This window comes from Oncorhynchus mykiss, chromosome 17, assembly GCF_057628025.1.
Source record: "Oncorhynchus mykiss isolate SJ-2025 chromosome 17, ASM5762802v1, whole genome shotgun sequence".
NCBI lineage: Eukaryota > Metazoa > Chordata > Actinopteri > Salmoniformes > Salmonidae > Oncorhynchus > Oncorhynchus mykiss.
Window position 1 is genome coordinate 56609572 of NC_143038.1, and position 27394 is coordinate 56636965.

The 27394-nt window shown below is 44.7% G+C and overlaps 1 pseudogene across 1 annotated transcript; it reads right to left on the reverse strand.

Annotated features, from left to right (window-relative positions):
* Positions 1–12719: 12719 nt before the first annotated feature.
* On the reverse strand, positions 12720–22554 carry LOC110493248 (lipid transferase CIDEC-like; annotated as a pseudogene). Its single transcript, XR_016487632.1, has 3 exons — positions 22465–22554; positions 20193–20342; positions 12720–13070 (listed from the first exon to the last, which is right to left on the reverse strand). The product of XR_016487632.1 is annotated as a lipid transferase CIDEC-like (transcript).
* Between the last annotated feature and the right edge of the window lie 4840 nt (positions 22555–27394).

Consider the following 27394-nt stretch of genomic DNA (forward strand, 5'->3'; position numbering starts at 1 on the left):
CATTTTACAAGGAAGGTCAACTCTAGCGTGTAGAAAAGCATATGGTAAATCCTGTAAAGGCAGGATTTCATTGAGTAGCCAAGAGGAACAACAAAATACACACCCTGTAACGAATGCAGTCAAGTTGAAATAAAAGAAGGCTATAGTGTCTGGTTTATTTTAGATTAAACTAAAAGGACAGTGCCTTCAAAAACATTCATACCCCTTCACTTCTTCCACATTTTGTTGTGTTACAGCCTGATTTCAAAATTGATGAAATAGTCCCCCCTCCCACCCACACACAATATCCCATAATGACAAAGCGAAAACATAGTTTTTGATATTGTTGTACATTTATTGAAAATGAAATACAGAAATGTAATTTACATGAGTATTCACACCCCTTTACTATGACACGCCAAATTGAGCTCAGGTGCATCTAATTTCCTTTGATTATCCTTGAGACGTCACTACAACTTGATTGGAGTCCACCTGTGGTCAATTCAATTGTTTGGACATGATTTATATGTATACACTGCTCAAAAAAATAAAGGGAACACTAAAATAACACATCCTAGATCTGAATGAATGAAATATTCTTATTAAATAGTTCTTTCTTTACATAGTTGAATGTGCTGACAACAAAATCAGACAAATTATCGATGGAAATCAAATTTATCAACCCATGAAGGTCTGTATTTGGAGTCACACTCAAAATTAAAGTGGAAAACCACACTACAGGCTGATCCAACTTTGATGTAATGTCCTTAAAACAAGTCAAAATTAGGCTCAGTAGTGTGTGTGGCCTCCACGTGCCTGTATGACCTCCCTACAACGCCTGGGCATGCTCCTGATGAGGTGGCGGATGGTCTCCTGAGGGATCTCCTCCCAGACCTGGACTAAAGCATCCGCCAACTCCTGGACAGTCTGTGGTGCAACGTGGTGGCCAACAGATCCAGAGAGAGAGAGAGGGACAACAAACAGATCCAGAGAGAGAGGGAGGGACAACAAACAGATCCAGAGAGAGAGAGACAACAAACAGATCCAGAGAGAGGGGGAGGGACAACAAACAGATCCAGAGAGAGAGGGACAACAAACAGATCCAGAGAGAGAGAGGGACAACAAACAGATCCAGAGAGAGAGGGACAACAAACAGATCCAGAGAGAGAGAGGGACAACAAACAGATCCAGAGAGAGAGGGACAACTAACAGATCCAGAGAGAGAGAGACAACAAACAGATCCAGAGAGAGAGGGAGAGACAACAAACAGATCCAGAGAGAGAGGGACAACTAACAGATCCAGAGAGAGAGGGACAACTAACAGATCCAGAGAGAGAGAGACAACAAACAGATCCAGAGAGAGAGAGACAACAAACAGATCCAGAGAGAGAGGGACAACTAACAGATCCAGAGAGAGAGAGACAACAAACAGATCCAGAGAGAGAGAGACAACAAACAGATCCAGAGAGAGAGAGACAACTAACAGATCCAGAGAGGGAGGGACAACTAACAGATCCAGGGAGGGAGGGACAACAAACAGATCCAGAGAGAGAGAGACAACAAACAGATCCAGAGAGAGAGAGACAACAAACAGATCCAGAGAGGGAGGGACAACTAACAGATCCAGGGAGGGAGGGACAACTAACAGATCCAGGCAGGGAGGGACAACTAACAGATCCAGGGAGGGAGGGACAACTAACAGATCCAGGGAGGGAGGGACAACTAACAGATCCAGAGAGGGAGGGACAACTAACAGATCCAGAGAGGGAGGGACAACTAACAGATCCAGGGAGGGAGGGAAGGACAACTAACAGATCCAGAGAGAGAGAGACAACAAACAGATCCAGAGAGAGACAACAAACAGATCCAGAGAGGGAGGGACAACTAACAGATCCAGGGAGGGAGGGACAACTAACAGATCCAGGGAGGGAGGGACAACTAACAGATCCAGGGAGGGAGGGAGGGACAACAAACAGATCCAGAGAGGGAGGGACAACTAACAGATCCAGAGAGGGAGGGACAACTAACAGATCCAGGGAGGGAGGGACAACTAACAGATCCAGAGAGGGAGGGACAACTAACAGATCCAGGGAGGGAGGGACAACTAACAGATCCAGAGAGGGAGGGACAACTAACAGATCCAGGGAGGGAGGGACAACTAACAGATCCAGAGAGAGAGAGACAACAAACAGATCCAGAGAGGGAGGGACAACTAACAGATCCAGGGAGGGAGGGACAACTAACAGATCCAGGGAGGGAGGGACAACTAACAGATCCAGGGAGGGAGGGACAACTAACAGATCCAGAGAGAGAGAGACAACAAACAGATCCAGAGAGAGAGAGACAACTAACAGATCCAGAGAGGGAGAGAGGGACAACTAACAGATCCAGGGAGGGAGGGACAACTAACAGATCCAGGGAGGGAGGGACAACTAACAGATCCAGAGAGAGAGAGACAACAAACAGATCCAGAGAGAGAGAGACAACTAACAGATCCAGAGAGGGAGGGACAACTAACAGATCCAGGGAGGGAGGGACAACAAACAGATCCAGAGAGAGAGGGACAACTAACAGATCCAGAGAGGGAGGGACAACTAACAGATCCAGGGAGGGAGGGACAACTAACAGATCCAGAGAGGGAGGGACAACTAACAGATCCAGGGAGGGAGGGAAGGACAACTAACAGATCTAGAGAGAGAGAGACAACAAACAGATCCAGAGAGGGAGGGACAACTAACAGATCCAGAGAGGGAGGGACAACTAACAGATCCAGGGAGGGAGGGACAACTAACAGATCCAGAGAGTGAGGGACAACTAACAGATCCAGGGAGGGAGGGAAGGACAACTAACAGATCTAGAGAGAGAGAGACAACAAACAGATCCAGAGAGAGAAAGTAATCAAGCCGCTGCAGCAACTCCTTCCAGAAATGAGAGCAATTTAGATGACAAAGACACTGGGCCCAGACAAGTGAAGCTGAATAGCTACCCACACAAAAGTTTTGGGACACAGAAAAGGCCATTTCAACACGGCTGGTTTGTGAAATACATTTGGTAGTGTACTTTGTCCACAAAAACGCAGCTTTCTGCTTTCATGTCCAGTTTTTGGCAAAAACATAAAATGTAATTATTTTGTCAGTAATGGCTGTAAAAATGGGGAAAAAGCTTTGTTTATCTTTGGTAAACATGAGATGGCACAAACACACAGATACAGTATTGTGGCATGGCAAAGCTACCAGGCAACTAGCAATCACGGGAACATTGCTCAGATTTTAACATCTGCCCATGCTAGTGATACTGCAGAGAGAAGGGAGTATCTGAGGAGAATTGTTGCGGTCACCTCAATGTTAGGAAGACTCTTTCCGTGCCAATGTTGAATCTAGTGAAAGCACAAATAGAGGGAACTTTCTTGAATGTATGGAGCTTTTGAAGGAGTTTTACCCTTTGCAGGAAAGGTACAATACTCCATCAAATGCGATGTCTCTCTCTCCAGAATCTCAGAATGACATGATCGAATGCTGTGCTCAAGAGATTATGGACACCATGGCCTCTGAGATGTCAACGTCTGGAATGTATGCCATTATGGAGGATGAGGCCAGGGATGGACAGTCTGAACAGTTGGCTCTGTGTGTTAGGTATGTGACAGAGGGGAGAGTTAACTAGCACTAGCAGAAATCAATTCATTTGATGCCCAATCGATAGCAAATTAGTTGCAACAGCAGCTCCAAATGAGAGGGGTAGCAGGCCTAAAGTGCGTTGCACAGACCTATGATGGTGCAGCTGTCATGAGTGGGTCCAATGGAGGTGTGCAAGCACAATTCAGAGTGTTGCATCCGGAGGCAATTTATGTACATTGCTATGCTTGTGAGCTTAATTTGGTATTGAGTCATACATGCAGGGCTATTCTGGAGGCTGCTGAGTTTTCAGTTTCTTGGAGAATGTTTATTCATTTTTCAGTACATCCCTAGTTAACCACCACAAGTTCAAAGAAGCTCAGTCCAAACTTGGAATAGCATCAGCTGAACTTGGACAGCTCTCAAACACTCTCTGGGCATGCTAGCTGCGGTCCTTAAATGCAGTCCTGGACACTAACTGCTATTTTTGATTGTCTTTCTGCCATTGGATCCCCCATGGCTGTCGGTCTTAGAGCAAAGCTTCATATGTTCTCCACCATGTATTTGCTACTGATGTTTCAGTCTCTTCTTTCTATAACTGAGGGACTTCCTAAGTTCCTCCAGAAAGAGACTGTAGACCTGGCAGAAGCTTGTTTCGGCAAATAAGCTGTATGTGACACACTGATAGGCAAACGCACAGATGCATTTGCCACAGAATTTTATGACAGAACCAAAGCACTCTGTGAAATTCAAAGTATTCCAGAGGCAGATGCAGCAACAAAATGCAAACAAAGGAAAATGGGAGATTTTGTAGTGGAGACCTCCTTGGGTTTAGGCACAGAATTGTCATGTTCCCAAACAACGAAAACAGTGTTGTTGCTCCCCTGCTTGGACAGGATGGTTTGTGAGCTTGACCAGATATTCTCGACTGTAGACGCAAGTCTGCTCAAAGGCATACAGGCATGCAGCCCCAACTCAAAAAACATCCTAGATACATCATGCTTGATGTTAAAACAGAAGAGGTGTTGGTGGCCAGAAACTTACTTGCCCTGAAAAGAGAGTTTGGATGTCCTTCCAAACACATGCTTGCTGTGCATAACCTCCTGGATGATGATGTTTCCTTCTTTGAAGGAAATCATTCAGGTTGCCCTCACAATTCCAGTGAGCAGCTGCTCCTGTGAAAGGTCCTTTAGTGCACTGCGCCGGCTCCACTCCTGGTTGCGTAAGACAATGGGTCAGAAAAGGCTTGCAGCCATGTCCATTGAGGGTGAACTTCTTGGGCAACTAAGCCACAGTGTCATTGACTGCTTTGCCACCTTAAAAATACACTTTGATGAATAACAACAACAAAAAAACACTACATGTGTTATTCACCAACACTGAGAAAGTGTAACTGCATCAGCTCTAATAAAGTGTTAATTAAGTTGGAATTTTCAACATCCACAGTGTTAGGGACCCAACATTCTGGGGGTGTTAGTTTATCAACACATTGAGAAGTGTTAGTTTTAAACAAATCAAAATGTTATTTGTCACATGCGCCAAATACAACAGGTGAAAACCTTACAGTGAAATGCTTACCCCACAAGCCCTTAACCAACAATGCAGTTAAGAAAATTCCAACAAAAAGAAGTAAGAGATGAGAATAACAAGTAATTAAAGAGCAGCAGTAAATAACAATAGCGGGGCTATATACAGCGGGTACGGGCACAGAGTCAATGTGCGGAGGCACGGGTGTTGAGGTAATTGAGGTAATATGTACATGTAGGTAGAGTTATTAAAGTGAGTATGCATATATAATAACAGAGAGTAGCAGCAGCGGAAAATAGGGTTGGGGGGGGGGGGTGCAAATAGTCGGGGTAGCCATTTGATTAGATGTTCAGGAGTCTTATGGCTTTTGGGGTAGAAGCTGTTTAGAAGACTCTTGGTCCTAGACTTGGCGCTCCTGTTCTGCTTGCCGTGAGGTAGCAGAGAGAACAGTCTATGACTAGGGTGGCTGGAGTCTTTGACCATTTTTAGGACCTTCCTCTGATATTGCCTGGTATTGAGGTCCTAGATGGCAGGAAGCTTGGCCCAGTGATGTACTGGGCCGTACACACTACCGTCTGTAGTGCCTTGCTGTCGGAGGCCGAGCAGTTGCCATACCAGGCAGTAATGCAACCCGTTAGGATGCTCTTGATGGTGCAACTGTAGAACCTTTTGAGGATCCATGCCAAATCTTGTCTCCTGAGGGGGAATAGGTTTCGTCGTGCCCTTTTCATGACTGTCTTGGTGTGCTTGGACCATGTTTGTTTGTTGGTGATGTGGACGCCAAGGAACTTGAAGCTCTCAACCTGCTCCACTACAGCCCCATTGATGAGAATGGGGGCATGCTCCGTCCTCCTTTTTCTGTAGTCCACAATCATCTCCTTTGTCTTGATCACGTTGAGGAAGAGGTTGTGGTCCTTGCACCAAACGGTCAGGTCTCTGACCTCCTCCCTATAGGCTGTCTCATCATTGTCGGTGATCAGGCACTGTTGTGTCATCAGCAAACTTAATGATGGTGTTGGTGTCGTGCCTGGCCGTGCAGTCATAAGTGAACAGGGAGTACAGGAGGGGACTGAGCACGCACCCCTGAAGGGCCCCTGTGTTGAGGATCAGCGTGGTGCATGTGTTGTTACCTACCCTTACCACCTGGGGGATGGCCTGTCAAGAAGTCCAGGATCCAGTTGCAGAGGGAGGTGTCCCAGGGTCCTTAGCTTAGTGATGAGCTTTGAGCTCACTATGGTGTTGAATGCTGAGCTGTAGTCAATGAACAGCATTCTGACATAGGTGTTCCTTTTGTCCAGGTGGGAAAAGGCAGTGTGGAGTGCAATAGAGATTGCATAATCTGTGGATCTGTTGGTGCGGTATGCAAATTGGAGTGGGTCTAGGGTTTCTGGGATGATGGTGTTGATGTGAGCCATGACCAGTTTTTCAAAGCATTTCATGGCTACAGACGTGAGTGCTACGGGTCGGTAGTCATTTAGGCAGGTTACCTTAGCGTTCTTGGGCACAGGGACTATGGTGGTCTGCTTAAAACATGTTGGTATTACAGACTCAGACAGGGAGAGGTTGAAAATGTCAGTGAACACTTGCCAGTTGGTCAGCGCATGCTCAGAGTACACGTCTTGGTAATCTGTCTGGCCCTGCGGCCTTGTGAATGTTGACCTGTTTTAAGGTCTTACTCACATCGGCTGTGGAGAGCGTGATCACACAATTGTCCGGAACAGCTGATGCTCTCATGCATGTTTCAGTGTTACTTGCCTCGAAGAGAGCATAGAAGTTGTTTAGCTCGTCCGGTTGGCTCGTGTCACTGGGCAGCTCTCGGCTGTGCTTCCCTTTGTAGTCTGTAATAGTTTGCAAGCCCTGCCACATCTGACGAGTGTCTGAGCCGGTGTAGTACGATTCGATCTTAGCCCTGTATTGATTCTTTGCCTATTTGATGGTTCGTCAGAGGGCATAGGGGGATTTCTTATAAGCTTCCAAGTTAGAGTCCCGCTCCTTGAAAGCGGCAGCTCTACCCTTTAGCTCAGTGCAAATGTTGCCTGTAATCCATGGCTTCTGGTTGGGGTACGTACATACAGTCCCTGTGGGGATGACGTCCTCGATGCACTTATTGATAAAGCCAGTGACTGATGTGGTGTACTCCTCAATGCCATCGGAAGAATCTCAGGACACATTCCAGTCTGTGCTAGCAAAACAGTCCTGTAGTTTAGCATCTGCTTCATCTGACCACTTTTTCATAGACCGAGTCACTGGTGCTTCCTGCTTTAATTTGAGCTTGTAAGCAGGAATCAGGAGGATATAATTATGGTCAGATTTGCCAAATGGAGGAAGGGAGAGGGAGAGCTTAGTACAAGTCTCTGTGTGTGGAGTAAAGGTGGTCTAGAATATTTTTCCTTTGGTTTCACGTTTAACATGCTGATAGAAATGTAAGTTTCCCTGCATTAAAGTCCCCAGGGGCCTTCTGAGGGGCTCTGAGATCTAGGCACTGCATCGCAGTGCTAGCTGTGCCACTAGAGATTCTGGGTTGGAGTCCAGGCTCTGTCGCAGCCGGCCGCGACCGCGAGACTCATGGGTGGCGCACAATTGGCCCAGCGTCGTCCGGGTTAGGGTAGGGTTTGGCCGGCAGGGATGTCCTTGTCCCATCACGCACTAGCGACTCCTGTGGCGGACCGGGCACAGTGCAAGCTGACACGGTCGCCAGTTCCTCCGACACATTGGTGCGGCTGGCTTCCGGGTTAAGTGGGCATTTTGTCAAGAAGCAGTGCGGCTTGGCTGGGTTGTGTTTTAGAGGACGCATGGCTCTCAACCTTCATCTCTCCCGAGTCCGTACAGGAGTTTCAGCGATGAGACAAGACTGTAACTACCAATTGGATACCGCGAAATTGGGGAGAAAAAGGGTAAAATAAAAGTCCCAACCACTAGGAGCGCTGCCTCTGGATGAGCATTTTCCTTTTTGCTTATGGTGGTATACTGCTCATTGAGTGCGGTTTTAGTGCCAGCATCGGTCTGTGGTGGTATGTAGACAGCTACAAAAATACAGATGAATACTCTCTAGGTAGATAGTGTATCTCATGATAAGCTGTAGACCACACTACCTCATGCGAGCAAAACCTTGAGAATTCCTTAGACATCTTGCACCAGCTGTTTACATATATGCATAAGCCCCCGCCCTGTGTCTTACCAGAGGCTGCTGTTCTATCCTGCCGATAGTGTGTATAACCCGCCAGTTGTATGTTCTTAATGTCGTCGTTCAGCCATGACTTGGTTAATTATAAGACTTTTTAATGTCCCTTTGGTATGATATATGTGCTTTTAATTCGTCCCATTTATTTTCAAGTGAAAAGCAGGACGGAAGGCAAAGGCAGATTAGCCACTCGTCGCCTGATCCTCACAAGGCACCCTGATCTTTTTCCTTAAAATCTCAGTTTCCTTCTCCGTTTAACACGATTTCGGTGGGTCACAATTTATGTTAAAATTCTGATCTCAAATTTGCTGTGTGGTGGTACTGAGGGCCTTGAACTGCAAGGCATCATGAAATCGGCAGATTATCAGGTGCTTTGGAGTCCAATATTCAACCCAGTGTCCAAAAACTCTATTGAATGTTGTGGGTCTTCCAACAGGACAACAACCCCATACACACGTCAAAAAGCACCCAGGAACGGTTCAAGAAGAAACACTGGACTTCTAGAGTGGCCAACGAAGAGGGCAGATCTGAATCACATCCAAAACCTATGACGAGAGCTGAAAATAGCAGTTGGTGGTGGGCACCCCTCAAACATTGACCAATTAGAGCAGTTAGCTGCTAAAGAGTGAACCAAATTGACAGCAGAAAGGTGCAGCAAGCTCACTGATGGCTACAAGAACCGTGGGTCTGCAGTTATTGGCCAAAGGTTGTGCAACCAAATACTAGCTCTGGGATGCCAATAATTTAGTACATCTTCCTTTTCCTAAATTAAAATTGTAAACTTAAGTTGACAAAAATAAAATTGCATCTGCAATGTTTAAAGTCCAATAACAAGGTGTGGAGGAGAACAAACATTTGTTTGTATTATTTTAGAAGAAATAGAGAATTATTTCAGTGCAAGGGTGCATATACAGTCGTCGCCAAGTTTTGAAAATGAGACAAATATTAATTTCCACAAAGTTTGCTGCTTCAGTGTCTTTAAATATTTCTGTCAGATGTTAGTATGGAATACTGAAGTATAACTTCGCTAGGGTAGGGGGCACTATTTTCACCTCCAGATGAAAAGCATGCCCAAAGTAAACTCCCTGCTACTCAGGCCCAGAACCAGAGGCTAGGGTATGAATATAATTGGCAGATTTGGATAGAAAACACTCAAAGTTTCCAAAACTGTTAAAATAATGTCTGTGAGTATAACAGAACTGATTTGGCAGAAAAATCCATTCAGGAAGTGGGATTTTTATGTTTGTAGTTTTCTATTGAATGCCATTACAGTATCCATTGATTTAGGACTCAAAATGCACTTCCTATGTCTTCCACTAGATGTCAACCGTCTTTAGAAATTGTTTCAAATCAAATCAAATCAAATCAAATTTTATTTGTCACATACACATGGTTAGCAGATGTTAATGCGAGTGTAGCGAAATGCTTGTGCTTCTAGTTCCGACAATGCAGTAATAACAAGTAATCTAACTAACAATTCCAAAACTACTGTCTTGTACACAGTGTAAGGGGATAAAGAATATGTACATAAGGATATATGAATGAGTGATGGTACAGAGCAGCATAGGCAAGATACAGTAGATGGTATCGGGTACAGTATGTACAATGAGATGAGTATGTAAACAAAGTGGCATAGTATAGTATAAAGTGGCTAGTGATACATGTATTACATAAGGATACCGTCGATGATATAGAGTACAGTATATACGTATGCGTATGAGATGAATAATGTAGGGTAAGTAACATTTATATAAGGTAGCATTGTTTAAAGTGGCTAGTGATATATTTACATCATTTCCCATCAATTCCCATTATTAAAGTGGCTGGAGTTGAGTCAGTGTCAGTGTGTTGGCAGCAGCCACTCAGTGTTAGTGGTGGCTGTTTAACAGTCTGATGGCCTTGAGATAGAAGCTGTTTTTCAGTCTCTCGGTCCCAGCTTTGATGCACCTGTACTGACCTCGCCTTCTGGATGATAGCGGGGTGAACAGGCAGTGGCTCGGGTGGTTGATGTCCTTGATGATCTTTATGGCCTTCCTGTGACATCGGGTGGTGTAGGTGTCCTGGAGGGCAGGTAGTTTGCCCCCGGTGATGCGTTGTGCAGACCTCACTACCCTCTGGAGAGCCTTACGGTTGAGGGCGGTGCAGTTGCCATACCAGGCGGTGATACAGCCCGCCAGGATGCTCTCGATTGTGCATCTGTAGAAGTTTGTGAGTGCTTTTGGTGACAAGCCGAATTTCTTCAGCCTCCTGAGGTTGAAGAGGCGCTGCTGCGCCTTCTTCACGATGCTGTCTGTGTGAGTGGACCAATTCAGTTTGTCTGTGATGTGTATGCCGAGGAACTTAAAACTTGCTACCCTCTCCACTACTGTTCCATCGATGTGGATAGGGGGGTGTTCCCTCTGCTGTTTCCTGAAGTCCACAATCATCTCCTTAGTTTTGTTGACGTTGAGTGTGAGGTTGTTTTCCTGACACCACACTCCGAGGGCCCTCACCTCCTCCCTGTAGGCCGTCTCATCGTTGTTGGTAATCAAGCCTACCACTGTTGTGTCGTCCGCAAACTTGATGATTGAGTTGGAGGCGTGCGTGGCCACGCAGTCGTGGGTGAACAGGGAGTACAGGAGAGGGCTCAGAACGCAACCTTGTGGGGCCCCAGTGTTGAGGATCAGCGGGGAGGAGATGTTGTTGCCTACCCTCACCACCTGGGGGCGGCCCGTCAGGAAGTCCAGTACCCAGTTGCACAGGGCGGGGTCGAGACCCAGGGTCTCGAGCTTGATGACAAGCTTGGAGGGTACTATGGTGTTGAATGCCGAGCTGTAGTCGATGAACAGCATTCTCACATAGGTATTCCTCTTGTCCAGATGGGTTAGGGCAGTGTGCAGTGTGGTTGAGATTGCATCGTCTGTAGACCTATTTGGGCGGTAAGCAAATTGGAGTGGGTCTAGGGTGTCAGGTAGGGTGGAGGTGATATGGTCCTTGACTAGTCTCTCAAAGCACTTCATGATGACGGATGTGAGTGCTACGGGGCGGTAGTCATTTAGCTCAGTTACCTTAGCTTTCTTGGGAACAGGAACAATGGTGGCCCTCTTGAAGCATGTGGGAACAGCAGACTGGTATAGGGATTGATTGAATATGTCCGTAAACACACCGGCCAGCTGGTCTGCGCATGCTCTGAGGGCGCGGCTGGGGATGCCATCTGGGCCTGCAGCCTTGCGAGGGTTAACACGTTTAAATGTCTTACTCACCTCGGCTGCAGTGAAGGAGACACCGCATGTTTTCGTTGCAGGCCGTGTCAGTGGCACTGTATTGTCCTCAAAGCGGGCAAAAAAGTTATTTAGTCTGCCTGGGAGCAAGACATCCTGGTCCGTGACTGGGCTGGGTTTCTTCCTGTAGTCCGTGATTGACTGTAGACCCTGCCACATGCCTCTTGTGTCTGAGCCGTTGAATTGAGATTCTACTTTGTCTCTGTACTGGCGCTTAGCTTGTTTGATAGCCTTGCGGAGGGAATAGCTGCACTGTTTGTATTCGGTCATGTTACCAGACACCTTGCCCTGATTAAAAGCAGTGGTTCGCGCTTTCAGTTTCACACGAATGCTGCCATCAATCCACGGTTTCTGGTTAGGGAATGTTTTAATCGTTGCTATGGGAACGACATCTTCAACGCACGTTCTAATGAACTCGCACACCGAATCAGCGTATTCGTCAATGTTGTTATCTGACGCAATACGAAACATCTCCCAGTCCACGTGATGGAAGCAGTCTTGGAGTGTGGAGTCAGCTTGGTCGGACCAGCGTTGGACAGACCTCAGCGTGGGAGCCTCTTGTTTTAGTTTCTGTCTGTAGGCAGGGATCAACAAAATGGAGTCGTGGTCAGCTTTTCCGAAAGGGGGGCGGGGCAGGGCCTTATATGCGTCGCGGAAGTTAGAGTAACAATGGTCCAAGGTCTTTCCTCCCCTGGTTGCGCAATCGATATGCTGATAAAATTTGGGGAGTCTTGTTTTCAGATTAGCCTTGTTAAAATCCCCAGCTACAATGAATGCAGCCTCCGGATAAATTGTTTCCAGTTTGCAGAGAGTTAAATAAAGTTCGTTCAGAGCCATCGATGTGTCTGCTTGGGGGGGGATATATACGGCTGTGATTATAATCGAAGAGAATTCTCTTGGTAGATAATGTGGTCTACATTTGATTGTGAGGAATTCTAAATCAGGTGAACAGAAGGATTTGAGTTCCTGTATGTTTCTTTCATCGCACCATGTCACGTTAGTCATAAGGCATACGCCCCCGCCCCTCTTTTTACCAGAAAGATGTTTTTTCCTGTCTGCGCGATGCGTGGAGAATTTAAATCCTTGCTGTCACAACCGCTCAGCAAATCCTTGCTGTCACAACCGCTCAGCATAAAACCGAAAATCGGCTCAGCATAAAACCGAAAATCGGCAGCGCTCAGTATGGATGACATAATCCTCCAAAATGAATCTGAACATATCAATAACCTCCTCCTACGTCTAACCGCCACACCTCTGTGTACACACATAAACAGACAGTCACACACACTTACAGATCACTCACTTTCAGCATCTTCTTGCAGCGTAGCAGCGCACATCGTAGGACACAGAATAGATGCCATAAAGGGTGGCCTTCACATTCAGACAGCCAAAGAAATCCTGAGGGTTGTTCTTGTACAGGTCAAAGGTTATTTTAGCCACATCTTTCCTTGCCTGGGGTTTGAGCTCATTTCGCATTCTGCAAAGAGTGGTGTGGGAGCAGAAATATTGAGATGGGGAAAGAAAGAGAAACAAAAGCAAATCAATTTCCCCCAGGAATTAAGTCTGGTCTCCAACAGCTTATTTTCGATGGGAAACTCAAATTGAGTGTGAAGGAAAACTGCATTGATAAACTCTTATTCTGGCTGTCAAACTAAGATAAATGAATGCAAGACTAGTTAGATCCCCCATGCACACACCCCTCCACCCAAGGGCTTCAGTCATCTGCAAAAGAACATAACGAGCTATAGAATACAGATTAATTCATTCTGAACGGTAGATGGACAACGGGAGATTAAATGGCATTATGTTAATGAGAGATGCTCAGCATGACAGGAGCCAAGTAAACACACAGGGTGATGCCATTCAGGTGGCAGCTCATCATTTAATGAATATAAAAATTACCTGCTTTGGATAAACAAACACCACTCAACTCTTGCTCAAATGGTGCTTTTATTATACCCACGATTGTAGAGGTAACTAAATGAGGGGTTTATGATTTATCATATACACTGACTAGCCAGTTTATTAGTTACACCCATCTAAACTCAGCAAAAAAAGAAAGGTCCGTTTTTCAGGACCCTGTCTTTCAAAGATAATTCGTAAAAATCCAAAGAACTTCACAGATCTTCATTGTAAAGGGTTTAAACACGGTTTCCCATGCTTGTTCAATGAACCATAAACAATTCATGAACATGCACCTGTGGAACGGTCATTAAGACACTAACAGCTTACAGACGGTAGGCAACTAAGGTCACAGTTATGAAAACTTAGGACACAAACGAGACCTTTCTACTGAGTCTGAAAAACACATAAAGAAAGATGCCCAGGGTCCCTGCTCATCTGCGTGAACATACATTAGGCATGCTGCACAGAGGCATGAGGACTGCAGATGTGGCCAGGGCAATAAATTGCAATGTCCGTACTGTGAGACGCCTAACACAGCACTACAGGGAGACAGGATGGACAGCTGATCGTCCTCGCAGTGGCAGACCACATGTAACAACACCTGCACAGAATCGGTACATCCGAACATCACACCTGCGGGACAGGTACAGGATGACAACTGCCCGAGTTACACCAGGAACGCATAATCCCTCCATCAGTGTTCAGACTGTCCGCAATAGGCTGAGAGAGGCTGGACTGAGGGCTTGTAGGCCTGTTATAAGGCAGGTCCTCACCAGATATCACTGGCAACAACGTTGCCTATGGGCACAAACCCACCTTCGCTGGACCAGACAGGACTGGCAAAAAGTGCTCTTCACTGACGAGTCTCGGTTTGGTCTCACCAGGGGTGATGGTCGGATTTGCGTTTATCGTCGAAGGAATGAGCATTACACCAAGGCCTTTATTCTGCAACAGGATCGATTTGGAGATGGAGGGTCTGTCATGGTCTGGGGCGGTGTGTCACAGCATCATCGGACTGAGCTTGTTGTCAATGCAGGCAATCTCAACGCTGTGCGTTACAGGGAAGACATCCTCCTCCCTCATGTTGGACCCTTCCTGCAGCCTCATGCTTACATTACCCTCCAGCATGACAATGCCACCAGCCATACTGCTCGTTCTGTGCTTGATTTCCTGCAAGACAGGAATGTCAGTGTTTGCCATGGCCAACGAAGAGCCCGGATCTCAATCCCATTGACTACGTCTGGGACCTGTTGGATCGGAGGGTGAGGGCTAGGGCCATTCCCCCCCAGAAATGTCCGAGAACTTGCAGGTGCCTTGGTGGAAGAGTGGGGTAACATCTCACAGCAAGAACGGGCAATTCTGGTGCAGTCCATGAGGAGGAAATGCACTGCAGTACTTAATGCAGCTGGTGGCCACACCAGATACTGACTGTTGCTTTTGTTTTTGACACCCCTGGGATTCGTCAGACCAGGCGATGTTTTTCCACTCCTCAATTGTCCAGTGTTGATGATTGCATGCCTGCTTGAGCCACTTCTTATTGTTTTTAGCTGACGGGAATGGAACCCGATGTTTACTGCAATAGCCCATCCATGACAAGGATCTTCGCCGTTATTTGTCTGTTTGCTGCCCGCCTGTTAGCTTGCACAATTCGTGACATTTTCCTTCGACCTCTCATCATAGAGCGGTTTTGCCCACAGGACTGAGCTGACTGGATGTTTTTAGTTTGTCTCGCCATTATTGGTAAACCCTGGAGAAGCAGCAGAGAGAGAGAGAGAGAGAGAGAGAGAGAGAGAGAGAGAGAGAGTTATATTTTTCTCACGTTCACAGCTAACTAACTAATGCAGCTTGCTAATTTAGCCTACTCAAAACACCCAGCTCAAACAGAGAGGAATGCCATTTATGTTAGCTAGCTGGCTACAGCTATCACAGGAACCCAAGGTAAGCTTTTGGTTTTAATGAATTTATTGCCACCGGGTGTAACTACTAAACTGCACTGCGTAATTGTAGCGGTTTACTAGCGCCTTAGTTCTAGTAGCAATGTTGACTATGATGTTAGCCCATATGGTGAAATTGACAACGATGTAGGCTGTGTGTAGTGGTTAGTGGTTATGGTATGAAGGATTGGCTTGGAAATTATTTTTTCTCGTCTGGTCACAGACAGCTGTTGTGTTGTGCACTGAAGTCCATAAGCGAAGGGAAAAGGTAAGTGGAGGAGAGTGCGTAGATGTGAGAAGGAATTTTATAATGACCAAAGTGATGATGCTGCTTATATGTGGCTGCTACGAAAGTGAACTGTATGTGTGATTGATTCATTATTTTTCAGTTGAAAATAGTTTCTTAAATGGAAGCAAAAGGAACAAAAACAGGGATAAACCTACTTAAATGTGTCCAATAGAAACTCTGGTCTGCAACTGTTAGGACTAATGTCTACACCCTAGATCAGCTAGACGCAGGCAAGATTGTATTGAAAGTGTCACAGTTTGTCATCTTGATTACTCCAATTCGTCTCTCAACCTGTGCACCTACTGTAAATGACGAGGTGCTCATGTCTCCATCCTAACAATGGGAGTTTTGGTACCAAGGGCGGGGAAGCAGGTGACAAGTTTAACTCTGCATATTATGCCCATCGAAACACATAGGGCTCATTCTGGACAGATTCTCTATGTTATGAACTTATGTTATGAATTCGTAGGCTATGTTGTTGCAACCTCATGATGGGTATTTACATAGGGAACATTTGAGTATTATGTAATAGGTTAATACCTAGGTGTCTGGTTAGACTGTTAACTCTCCTTCCAGATTCACATTAAGCATCTCCAATCAAAAATTAAATCTAGAATCCGCTTCCTATTTCGCAATAAAGCATCCTTCACTCACGCTGCTAAACATACCCTTGTAAAACTGACCAACCTACCGATCCTTGACTTCGGCGATGTAATTTACAAAATAGCCTCCAACACTCTACTCAGCAAATTGGATGTAGTCTATCACAGTGCCATCCGTTTTGTCACCAAAGCCCCATGTACTACCCACCACTGCGACCTGTATGCTCTCATTGGCTGGCCCTCGCTTCATATTCGTCACCAAACCCACTGGCTCCAGGTCATCTATAAGTCTTTGCTAGGTAAAGCCCCACCTTATCTCAGCTCACTGGTCACCATAACAACACCCACCAGAAGCACACGCTCCAGAAGGTATATTTCACTGGTCACCCCCAAAGCCAACTCCACCTTCGGCCGCCTTTCCTTCAAGTTCTCTGCTGCCAATGACTGGAACAAATTGCAAAAATCACTGAAGCTGGAGACTCATATCTCCCTCACTAACTTTAAGCATCAGCTGTCAGAGCAGCTTACCGATCATTGCACCTGTACATAGCCCATCTGTAAATAGCCCACCCAACTACCTCATCCCTATATTGAAATTTATTTTTGCACACACTGTATATAGATTTTTCTATTGTGTTATTGACTGTACGTTTGTTTATCCCATGTGTAACTCTGTGTTGTTTGTGTCGCACTACTTTGCTTTAACTTGGCCAGGTCGCAGTTGTAAATGATAACTTGTTCTCAACTGGCCTACCTGGTTAAATAAAGGTGAAAAAAAAAACTAAAAAACATTGACACTCCCACACACATTCACTACAGACGCACGAGCATACTGACAAAATATTACACACACACACTTTTATTTTCTGCCGCTACTCTGTTCTTTATTTGACTACTATTATTCATCCTGATGCCTAGTCACTTTACCTTTCCTTCATATCCACATCTACCTCAGATACCTTGTACCTCTACCCATTGACCTGGTATTAGTACTCCCTGTATAGAGCTCCATTCTTGGGTATTTTATTTTATTCCTTGTGTCACTTTATTTTTAAACTTTGTATCGTTGGGAAGGGCTTGTAAGCAAGCATTTCACGGTAATGTCTACACCAGTTGTATTCGGTGAATGTGACAAATAAAATGTGATGATAATACACAGAAGTGAGGCCTCTTCTCCATTCTACCTGCGTGACCCGGTGTAATGGCACCACCTAGTGGACTCTGGGAAGAAGGCTCAGAGGTTATATATACTGTACAGTGTCTTTGGAAAGTATTCAGACCTTCACTTTGGCACATTTTCTTAGGTTACAGCTTTATTGTAATAATTTATTAAATTGTTCTCTTCCCTCAATAATCTACACACAATGTAGAAAATAGTAAAAATAAAGAAAAATCCTGGAATGAGTAGGTGTGTCCAAACATTTGACTGGTACTTTATACACACACAGTGCCATCGGAAAGTATTCAGACCCCTTGACTTTTCCACATTGTTACGTTACAGCCTCATGCTAAATAAACAATACCCCTACACACAATACCCCATCATGACAAAGCTAAATTAGATTTTTAGACATTTTAGCAAACGTATTAAACATAACAGAAATACCATATTTACATAAGTACTCAGACCCTTTGCTATGAGAATCAAAATTGAGCTTAGGTGCATCCTCTTTCCATTGATCACACTGATGTTTCTACAACTTGATTGGATTCCACCTGTGGTAAATTCAATTGATTGGACATGATTTGGAAAGGCACACACCTGTCTATATAAGGTCCCACAGTTGACAGTGCATGTCAGAGCAAAAACCAAGCCATGAGGTCAAAGGAATTGTCCGTAGAGCTCCGAGACAGGATTGTAGGAGACTAGTCTGGATCGAGGCAGAGTTGAACGGAGCACAGAGAGATCCTTGATGAAAACCTGCTCCAGAGCACTCAGGACCTCAGACTGGGACGAAGGTTCACCTTCCAACAGGACAACAACCCTAAGCACACACCCAAGACAATGCAGGAGTGGCTTCAGGACAAGTCTCTGAATGTCCTTGAGTGTCCCAGCCAGAGCCCAGACTTGAACATCTCTGGAGAGACCTGAAAAGCTGTGCAGCGACGCTCCCCATCCAACCTGACAGAGCTTGAGGATCTGCAGAGAATGGGAGAGATTCCCCAAATGCAGGTGTGCCAAGCTTGTAGCGTCATACCCAAGAGGAATCAAGGCTGTAATCACTGCTAAATGTGCTTCAACAAAGTACTGAGTAAAGGGTCTGAATATTTATGTAAATGTGTTATTTATTTTTTATACATCTTTTACATTTGCAAACATTTCTACAAACTTGTTTTTGCTTTTTCATTATGGGTTATTGTGTGTAGATCGAGGATTTTTTATTTTTTATTTTAGAATAAGGCTGTAACGTAACAAAATAAGCTATCTGTCAGATGCCTCAGGACATTCAAGGCCATCTTACATAAAATCTAGTACTGTACATGGAAACTATTTCATTTAGGCCTATTATTTACCCCCCACCCCCCAAAAAAGTGTTAAAAAACAAACAAACATTGAACTTCAATCAATTTCAAAATAATGGGCGGGTTCTGGCATGTGTCAATTCGCACGGATACCATTTGCAGTAAACAGTAGCTATCGCTGTGTAGGCTAGGCTACACAGTGTAGGCTACTCACCATTAACTAGCCAAGACTCAATAGCCAAAAATAAGTCCAATTGCCATTTTCAAGAGACTGTGCATAAAAGAGGATGTTAGCATATTTGCCAAGTTAAATGATATCAGTGATTTTCACCTTAAAGACAGTTTCAATACATGCAGAGACAAATACAGCGTTGTAGTGCTGATCATTTTTTCAACACTTTTTGAAATCATGAAACATGCTTCTCCACTTCAACTCATACTCTCTTCCTCACTCCGCTGAAACATAACCATCAGTCCAGTGAAATTGCAACAACTGGTCTATTACCAGTGTCATCATATAGCCTAGCCTCAAGATTTGATTTCATGTTATTTATAATAAGAGGTAGGCCTACAAGGAGAAAATCAGACCTCTGCATGAAACAATATTTCCAGTCAATGTAAATTTCCTATCACACTTGATCTCCCGCGACCGACTGGGAATTGCACCCCCCTTGCATTTTGACTCAAAGTGATCTCGACAAAGTAAAGGTTGGTGACCACTGTTCTAGTCTATATAGGCTATGGCTGCCTATTGTGATTATTACTGTTATAGCAGGGCATTATGTTCTAGTCCCATAGTCTATTAACTATAGGCCTATGGTTTATTATGTGTAGGTCTATGTGAGTCGCATGTTAACTGCAAGAGTCATTGATTTACAAGACCATTTGGTCTGTAATGTGAAATCACGTTAGATGGTTTGTTGTGTGCGATCGACTACATTAGTGTATAGTGTAGGTTTTTATGATAATTGAATGAATATTTTGAGTGCTCAAATTTTTGCCACACCAACATTTTTGCTGGCCCTGCCATCAGTGGATTTCTGCCTACACCACTGGCACGTACTGCAGCATACAAGCCTATGAGTTCTCTGCCAGTTCTCTGCTTCCATTCGAAAGTCTCTGACTCACCCATCCTTTCAGTCCTCCATTCTTTTAACCATCTGAGTCACATTGTTCCGTGGCTTAAATTTATGAGGAAGAGGTAGTAACCTGACTCTTTCCTTCTCCTCCCTTACTGTCCATCACTCCACTCTTGCTCCACGGGAGGTTTCTGTCCTCCCTGAGCTTGCCTTAGGACACCTGCGTTACCGTTTGACAGGTGTACCGCCCCGGTCAAACTCCCCACCTACCACTCTTCTCTCTTATTAAATGTGTACTCGTTCTCAAGCACCCTCTTCCTTCTCTTTCATCCCTTCCACATTTCCTCCTTTGTTCTCCTTACGTTGTTGAGTAGGTCTCGTAGCCCGTTAGCCATGATTCCCTTTCAACGTTGCGGTCAGCGATGGTGACCCGGAAGGGCTTAGGCCGACGAGACCTGACAAGGAGCTGCTGGGTCATGGAGGCACTGGCTGACACACTGGCTGTCACACACCTGGGGGAGACACATGCAAACACACAGAGTCAAAAACTGTCAAATGTATTGGAAAATTATGCTGATATTGACTCTAAATGTGGTCCTCTGTAGCTCAGTTGGTAAAGCATGGCGCTTGCTACGCCAGGATAGTGCACTCAGAAAAAACTGTTCCAAAAGGGTTTGGTTCCAGATGGCGCCGACAGAGATGGTTGCCTCGCTTCGCGTTCTTAGGAAACTATGCAGTATTTAGTTTATGTATTATTTCTTACATTGTTACCCCAGGATATCTTAAGTCCTATTCCATACAGCCGGGAAGAACAATTGGATATAAGAGCAACATCAACTTACCAACATTACGACCAGGAATACAACTTTCCCGAAGGGGATCCTCTGTTTGGACCACCACCCAGTATAATGGATCGGATCCCAGTAGGCGACCCAAAACAACGGCGCCGCAGAAGGGGCAGACGGAGCGGTCTTCTGGTCAGGCTCCGTAGACGGGCACATCGCTCACGAGTATACTACTAGCCAATGTCCAGTCTCTTGACAACAAGGTAGACGAAATTCGAGTAAGGGTTGCCTTCCAGAGAGACATCAGAGGCTGTAACATGGCTCTCTCTCTCTCACTGTTTCACAGAAACATGGCTCTCTCGGGATATGTTGTCGGAATCGGTCCAGCCACCGGGCTTCTCCATGCATCGTGACGAAAGAGATAAACACCTCTCTGCGAAAAGGAAGGGCGGGTGTGTATGCTTTACGATTAACAACTCATGGTGTGATCATAACAACACACAGGAACTCAAGTCCTTCTGCTCACCCAACCTAGAATTCCTCACAATCAAATGCCGGCCATTCTACCAACAAAGAGAATTCTCGTCAGCTGTGTACATCCCCCCTCAAGCAAACACCAAGTACTTCACTCGACTTTATGTAAACTGGAAACTATATACCCTGAGGCTGCATTTATTATAGCTGGGCATTTTAACAAAGCAAATTTGAGATCAATGTTACCTCAATGTTATCATCATATTGATTTTGCGACACGTATTGGCTAATACTCTCGACCACTGCTACTCTAACTTCCGCGATGTATGCAAAGCCCTCCCCCGCCCTCCCTTCGGCAAATCCGACCACAACGCTCATGCCGGCTTATAGGCAGAAACTCAAACAGTATGTACCAGTGACGAGAACCATTCAACGCTGGACTGACCAATCGGAAGCCACACACCAAGATTGTTTTGATCATGTTTTGGAATATGTTCCAGAGAATGATATTGATCAATGCGCTGACTCCGTGAGTGAGTTTATAAATAAGTGCATTGGAGATGTTGTAACCACTGTGACTATTAAAACCTACCCTAACCAGAAACTGTGTATGGATGTCAGCATTCGCAAAAAAAAATAAATCGGGATCCTCCGCATTTAACCATGGGAAGAGATCTGGCGATATGGCTGAATATAAACAGTGTACGTATTCCCTCCGCAAGGCAATCAAACAAGCGAAATGCCGGTACAGGGACAAGGTGGAGTCGCAATTCAACGGCTCAGACATGAGAACGATGTGGAAGGGTCTAAAGGAAATCCCGGACTAAAAAAACAGCCACATCATGGATGCCGACGTTACGCTTTCAGACAAACTAAACACCTTCTTTGCCCACTTTGAGGATAATACAGTGCCACCGTTGCGGCTCGCTAACAAAGTCTGCGGCCCCCCCTCTTCTTCTCAGTGGCTGACGTGAGTAAAACATTTAAACATGTTAACCCTCGCAAGGCTGCTGGCCCAGACGTCATCCTTAGCCACCTCATCAGAGCATGTGCAGACCAGCTGGCTGGTGTGTTTACGGACATATTTAAATCGCTCCCTATCGCAGTCTGTTGTCCTCAGATGCTTCAAGATGGCTACCATTGTTCCTGTACCCAAGAAGGAAAAGATACCTGAACTAAATGACTACTGCCCTGTAGCCCTCACTTCCATCACCATGGTGCTTTGAGGAGTCTAGTCAAAGATCATATCACCGCCACCTTATTGGCCACCTTAGACCCACTTCAGTTTGCATACCACCTAAAACAGGTCCACAGATTATGCAATCGCCATCGCACTGCTCATTGCCCTATCCCATCTGCGGCATCAGGCACTTACTTGGAGAGAAAAGCAGAGGACAGGAGACTGAGGGACTTCATAGCATTATCCATCCTTTGGATCCACTGCTACCAGGATCCACCGCTAACAGCACCTGGAGATGAACAGGGAACAATTCACCAATGTAGTCTTTACACTGCAGTTACAACAACATCAGCAGCAGTGAAGGCTACCATCACACTGACTGAACACAATACTGGGGATCTTTTTACAAATATTTAAAACATTTGTATGAGAGAAACATGACTGACAAAGACAAGTAAACCATAATTACAGCTCCAAACAGCAATATTTCTGGATAGAAAAGGCAACCCTTGACAGCCCACTAACAGACGGAATATGTCTTGTCACATACAATAGACAATTGAAATATCAGTATCCTAATGTATCCGACCACAGACAACACTTCATTATAATAGTCTCGTGGCTGTCTGTCCAAAAGGAATACATTTTTACAAAATTAATGTATGGTAATTATTCACTATATACACACAATTAAATAAAAATGGTGCTAATGAAATCCATTTAACATTCATACATTCACAGCTATAAAGTTCTGTCATTAAATCTTCTGTCTACAGTCGTGGCCAAAAGTTTTGAGAATGACACAAATATTAATTTTCACAAAGTCTGCTGCCTCAGTTTGTATGATGGCAATTTGCATATACTCCAGAATGTTATGAAGAGTGATCAGATGAAGTCCCTCTTTGCCATGAAAATGAACTGAACCCCGAAAAAAAATGTCCACTGCATTTTAGCCCTGCCACAAAAGGACCAGCTGACATCATGTCAGTGATTCTCTCGTTAACACAGGTGTGAGTGGTGACGAGGACAAGGCTGGAGAGCACTCTGTCATGTTGATTGAGTTTAAATAACAGACTGGAAGCTTCAAAAGGAGGGTGGTGCTTGGAATCATTGTTCTTCCTCTGTCAACCATGGTTACCTGCAAGGAAACACGTGCCATCACCATTGCTTTGCACAAAAAGGGCTTCACAGGCAAGGATATTGCTGGAGTAAGATTGCAACTAAATCAACCATTTATCGGATCATCAAGAACTTCAAGGAGAGCGGTTCAATTGTTGTGAAGAATGCTTCAGGGTGCCTAAGAAAGTCCAGCAAGCTCCAGGACCGTCTCCTAAAGTTGATTCAGCTGCGGGATCGGGGCACCACCAGTACAGAGCTTGCTCAGGAATGGCAGCAGGCATGTGTGAGAGTGAGGCGAAGACTTTTGGAGGATGGCCTGGTGTCAAGAAGGGCAGCAAAGAAGCCACTTCTCTCCAGGAAAAACACCAGGGACAGACTGATATTCTGCAAAAGGTACAGGGATTGGACTGCTGAGGACTGGGAAAAAGTAATTTTCTCTGATGAATCCCCTTTCCGATTGTTTGGGGCATCCGGAAAAAAGCTTGTCCGGAGAAGACAAGGTGAGCGCTACCATCAGTCCTGTGTCATGCCAACAGTAAAGCATCCTGAGACCATTCATGTGTGGGGTTGCTTCTCAGCCAAGGGAGTGGGCTCACTCACAATTTGCCTAAGAACACAGCCATGAATAAAGAATGGTACTAACACATCCTCCGAGAGCAACTTCTCCCAACCATCCAGGAACAGTTTGGTGACAAACAATGCCTTTTCCAGCATGATGGAGCACCTTGCCATAAGGCAAGTGATAACTAAGTGGCTCGGGGAATAAAACATCAATATTTTGGGTCCATGGCCAGGAAACTCCCCAGACCTTAATCCCATTGAGAACTTGTGGTCAATCCTCAAGAGGCGGGTGGACAAACAAAACCCCACAAATTCTGGCAAACTCCAAGCATTGATTATGTAAAAATGGGCTGCCATCAGTCAGGATGTGGCCCAGAAGCTAATTGACAGCATGTCAGGGCGGATTGCAGAGGTCTTGAAAAAGAAGGCTCAACACTGCAAATATTGACTCTTTGCATCAACTTCATGTAATTGTCAATAAAAGCCTTTGACACTTATGAAACGCTTGTAATTATACCTCAGAATTCCATGGTAACATCTGACAAAAATATCTAAAGACGCTGAAGCAGCAAACTTTGTGGAAATTAATATTTGTGTCATTCTTTTGGCCACGACTGTATATTGAGTTTTGGTTACCTTTTTTGCCACGCTTCTCCATCTCTGTGAAACACAGGTCCAATTTCTGATAATTTAATAATAATAATAAATAATTTAATTCACTGTCTCTTTTTTTGCTCCCTCTCTTTCCTACATCACTGGTTCTTTTACTTTGGTTTTAATCTGTCGACTGTATACAGTCAGTTCTATTCAGCAACTCTCTCAAGCTACCAAAAATAAAATGTAACAAATCCCAGTGCTGAATCAATAGATGGCAATACTAGTGAGCCCACTGATGTCAGTCCAACCGTGGTGTTGTTATCTGACCGATGTCTCATACACATCCCTTTAATAACACATCATAGAGTGGGAGTGCCCTGCCTTTTAACTTCTATCAGACCATCCACATTGCACAACCAGGATTATATTCACACCCCTGATCATTGATCTGACCAGGCCTGAGCAAAAAATGTATCATCTTCAACTGAGAATAGCAGCACACTAGACACGCCCACCTTGGCTTTCACTGTTACAGAATTGAAAAAATACATTTCACAGAGCACAGTGTCAAAACCTCCTGTAGTCATTTAGTTTGGTGACAATTTACTCTTTCACAATTTATTCTCTGTTGCCAGTTATTTCACACACTGTCTGTGACCCTCTAGCTTTGACACACATAAATGCCCCACAGCAATACAGAGCATTGACAATCTCTCTGGACCACAGGAACATTAACAACATACACACTCAAATGAAAAACACAATTCAACTGCATATCAAATCTAAAAGACAAGCAAACCACACACCCACCCACACCCCCTCTGGGAGCCAGCCAAATAAGGAAAGTGCAAAAACAGATTAAGGACAGAGGGATAAAATGCTTAAATGCACTACTGTGTATGCAGTCACAACTCACACCTCATCATGCAAGATTGAGGCACATTATTAAACACAGTGGCATTTCAGGATCATCTTCACTATTAACCCTGACTCAGTAATACTGCTAGGGTAAATCGGATCAACCTCACAGTACCAGGTTACCACTTGCCTTCTTGCAGAGGGTCAAAAATAGGTCAAGTGCCAGGGTCAGGACAAGTCAGAGCTTGACAATGGAAGCTACAGTACATTAGAACATGTGCAAATGGCATTATGGTTGTGTGCAGATGCACAATAAGACACATTTAATTATATACACACACAAGGTCAAACTCAGGACAATGTCCAGTACATTCATGTTTCAACTCACACCGTGTCCTAGTCACATAAAGTGGCAATGCCTTCAATCGAGTAGGCAAAGCCAATTATATTTGAACTTACTCTGTCGATTGATTGTCTGTGGTGTTGGTCAATCAGCTGGTTGAACATTTGTCAAACTATGTGCAGAAATGTATTATTAAACGGACTTCAAAACGCGGGTCCATGTGTGTGGGAATCAAAATGTTTGCTCATGACCGAAGGCACTTGGACAAGACGCGGAGTACACGCAAGCATACTAACAGGTGTTTACATGGTTTTGCTCATGTGCCAGGTCAACGTCAGTAGCAGAATTCTAAAAAGTCGGGTCAACAATACTTTTCTGTGTATATTTTGTCTTAAATTTTGAGATTCTGAGGTGACCAACCAAACAGAAAATTGGTAGAGTAATTTTATTCAACATTTTGGCTTATAAAAAAGGTACAATTGCACGGTTTTGCAGTGGTTTGTTTCAGACTGTATTCCAGTCAAAGTCTGATTTATTAACTGTGGTGAAGTTAGCTTCATATTAAAGATTTGTATTTTGCTCGTCAATACCTCAACGGAACATGACAGGATGATGGAAATGTCATATTCTAAATCAGCTGATGATAACGAACAAGTTATACCCCTTGTTTTTTTCAATTCCGTGCTATATTTACTTTTTGGAGGGGAAATGTAGCCTAAACGTTGCGCTCCTAGTGTTAAAGGGCCATCTTAAAACTGCAACGCCTAGTATTGCATGTTAATTTTAAAAAGTCAGCACCTTCTCAAACCAATTGATATTGTTCAGAGAGACTTCTTCTCTCATATCAACGGCAATTAGGATTTTTATTTACTTGATATTTTCCTTTTATTCACTTTACATAAAAATACTGCCAAAAAACGTCAATAGCTTCAACCTCATTTCACTTTCATGATTACAACCAACTGTCATTGCTTCAGGGACCTCATCCTTCCAATCAAAAGCAGTAACTTTGTATTTTTCACTCTTAAAAAAAAATCTATTTGCAGTGAGTTTACGTTGAAAGTAAAGTATACGGGCGCTCAGAGTCTAGAGATGGAGCGCCGTCAATAGGTCCACAGTTGGGAGAACGACTGCCCCCTCTCGACTGCCCCCTGCAACTTCACTTCCTGGAGTAGCTGAAACTGCGCATGTTATGTCTCCATGAGACACCATCTTAACCGACTTCATTAGGCTACAATGCACTATCGAGTCTTTACATAGGAAGGAAGGGTGTCATGTGATCAATGGCTTTGTCCATTCTTTTATACACATTGTTAGGAGTGTATAGTGGGGACTGAACCTTGTAACCTGTTGGAGGTTACCAGGTTCAGAGAGCGTGCTTGGGACACCAGATGCCTGTGGTTCCTGGCAGTGGGCCTACAGAGGTCTTAGTGGTGGGGGCTTAAGTGCGGGTGCCCCGGTTCGTGAGGATCTGGAGGTGAATGAGACTGACCGGAATGCAGTTATGGGTGATGTCCAGGGAGAGGGGTGTTGCCTGTGCAGGAAGAGTAAATGTGTAGGTCTGGAGGTCCAGGGAGTAAGCTAGACTCTCAGCCCCAGGGAGAGGGCAGGCAGACAGGGCAGGGAGTGTAGGTCCTGGAGATCTGG